This window comes from Perca fluviatilis, chromosome 11 (assembly GCF_010015445.1).
Source record: "Perca fluviatilis chromosome 11, GENO_Pfluv_1.0, whole genome shotgun sequence".
In the NCBI taxonomy this organism is placed as follows: Eukaryota; Metazoa; Chordata; class Actinopteri; order Perciformes; family Percidae; genus Perca; species Perca fluviatilis.
The window spans coordinates 19630343-19633157 of NC_053122.1; the positions used below are offsets into that span (position 1 = coordinate 19630343).

The 2815-nt window shown below is 38.9% G+C and overlaps 1 long non-coding RNA gene across 2 annotated transcripts; it reads right to left on the reverse strand.

The window, feature by feature from the left end:
• Window positions 1-1154: 1154 nt before the first annotated feature.
• Window positions 1155-2530, reverse strand: LOC120568771. 2 transcript variants are annotated; one of them, XR_005640774.1, is made up of 3 exons: window positions 2456-2530; window positions 1489-1574; window positions 1155-1207 (listed from the first exon to the last, which is right to left on the reverse strand). It is a non-coding gene; the product is annotated as an uncharacterized LOC120568771 (long non-coding RNA). The 2 variants fall into 2 exon arrangements; XR_005640773.1 differs by having other exon boundaries at window positions 1155-1210.
• Between the last annotated feature and the right edge of the window lie 285 nt (window positions 2531-2815).

The following is a 2815-nucleotide window of genomic DNA, read 5'->3' on the forward strand; positions in this document are numbered from 1 at the left end:
CAGGGTGGTAGTGAACTGGACTTGCGTCATGGTCACCGATGAAAGTAATGAGGCCCACTGCAACACCATCAAGCTCTGGCTCACTTCACGACTCATCCTGAATGAATGAAAAAAGAGATACTAATCACAAACTAACACATGGAACAGAACAGATGACATAATTTGTCTTTCCTTAACCAAGTCCCATTGAAATCCAATACCACTTTTACAAAAGAGACCTGGGTCTCATTGTAAGAGTTGAAAAACATAAGATCCATGTTCTGCACATACGAATCAGCCAAAATACCAGAGAATCTAAGTGCTGACTGAAACCAAGGACATTTACAAGAAAATGTTTTACTGAACATTGAATAAAATGTTAATATTTACGGGTTAGATAATACACAGCAGAATCTGTTAGTGACTTAAGGAGACTCACTGTGCAGGTTCTTAAACATCCAGAGACGTCCTCACGCAGATACACAGGAAGGACGTGGAGAACAGTAGTGCGCTTGGTGTGTATGTCATGGATTTCCTATTCAGATAAAAACAGAATTGCATATACTGAAGAGTTTACATAAAGCTGATTTTAAACAGTCCAAACTGAACATATGTCCACAAATAACCTGTTAACATCTTTAATGCAATCAGACAAATGGCAAACAAAGTGGACTAATTGCAAAAGTCAAAAGCTCATTTCAATCATTGAACCTGTTCAATGTTCTACTGGTTCAACCTATGAAATGTGGAAAAATCTATTTACCTGTTCATCATGGATTTTTAAAATTTCAGCCAGAGCATCTGCTGTCTTCCCAGTTTTTGATGCCTTCCGTCTGAATAAGGTCATCAGTCGAGGAAGATAGCGGTCAAGCTCAGCATAGCACGCGTTGGGCGAGGTTCTGATTTGTAATCCGCTGGAACTCTGCATACAACTACATAGAAATAACAGCCAGAGGAGAATACAGCAACAACACTTATTAAAAAAACAGTTAAATTTGAAGAATCTTGCACACATTCATAAAGCAAAAATATCAGCCAAATGAGTAAGAATCACAATTTTCACTTTAAAAGAGAGAGCTGATCCATATTACCTCAGACTCTATTTTAAGAGCAAGCCAGAGATCCATGAGGTCGTCTTCACTGGTGGGCAGGACATCACTATGGTCTGTCGGGCGAGGGGAAATGTGGTCTCCATCATCTTTCTAATGAGGGTCAGTTTCTTCTCAGTCTTCTTCAACAATTTTTGCAAGCAAATACAAAGTTAAGTAAAATATGATTAGTAGTATTCGTGAACAGAACACATTCATTATTTGTTGACTTAAATACAGCAAAACACTTTATTTTGATCAAACAGGCAAGTAGAAAAAACAATGATGTGTGTATGTGGGAGGGGCGTATGATTTGGGGTTACCACACTAAAACCTTGTCTGAGAAAAAACAACAATTCAAGTTATTGGTATTTAGAGGGCGGGGAGGGGGTGATAGAAGAATTCACATTCATTGGATTACCTGGTATCGTTATCACATCTCCAGTTATCTTCCTTAACTTCTTGAAACTGGAACAGCAAGATGCAAAGGCATAAACTGATCTGAAACTGAACATTTAAAAGATTCAAAGAGTGTCAAATTATAAATACTTCCATTTATAAATGTTCCCTGTTAATGATCTTTTCATTTAATCCCCATAAGTGTCAAGTTACTAAAGCCATCAAGCAAAATTAACATTACTGTAAAGAAAAGCAGCCACACTTGAACCTTAGTGCATGGTTAATCAACAATAATACCATTTCTACAAACCAAAGCTTTACTATTAAGGGTTTTACTTTATTCATCTTTGTCATGAAAAGCAGCTTGCCTCCAGCAGGGTCGTTTTTGTTTTAAAACCGAGGCAACAGTAGGCAGGCACGGGCAGTTGACTCGCGTTCTGTTAACAGCAATCTCCGTGTCTCAGACAGTCTGCTCACACAGAATTTAAAACTAGCGTCCCTAGAAGCTACACAGAGCGCGGACTTGCAGTGTAGGAACTCAGTTTGAGGCGTTTATGCTCTTTTGTGCACTATTGAAAGTTTCCAGCAACAAAAACTAACTATCGTACGAGGTGTCTGTTAGTGCTTCTACTAACAACTAATTTTCTAACACCACCTTTAAGCGGGGAATGAGCGTGTGATTACTAGATTCATCCGTCGTCAAATTCTTCAGGGAGTCGGTTAGTGGTAGCTAGGTCGCTAGTTGTGCTGCTGGAGTGCGTAACGTCAAAGTCCTTCTAAATAGTCTCTGGTAACGTTATTGGTCGCTAAGTGGCTAGCTAGCTCTTTAGCAGCTAACCTATATCTGACAAGTTGCCAATCCCTACAAGCCGCCCGTGATAAGCCAGTGAAGGGCGGGGCTTTGAGAAGGTCTAGCGCTCTCTGAGACAAACACATACAAAATGTATAAAAGAAGTAAAAGCGAATGAATATTAACATTCAAAACTTACAGTAAGTCCAGTGAGCCTGATTGCTGCTGCGTAGGTAGTTTCTGCAACCCTACTGTCTGCTGCTTCCCGCCTTGCGTTGTTCAAACTTTTCTTCTTCTGTGTTTTTCCAAAGAGCGGTAAGGAATCAGTGTAGTGTGCAAATTAGCGCCACCTTCTGCTCGGTTCGCGGTGAATCAGAGATTAACTCTCCATACAAAATTATCCCTGCTGCTTAAATAAAAAATAAAAAGAATATATAGGCTATAATATACTGATGAAGCAAAAAATAAATAAAATAAAAACATTTTGTCCTCCACTAATGTCTAATGCATTTCAGACCATTTGCTATTGCAATTTATTTATTATGATCGATTTTACTTA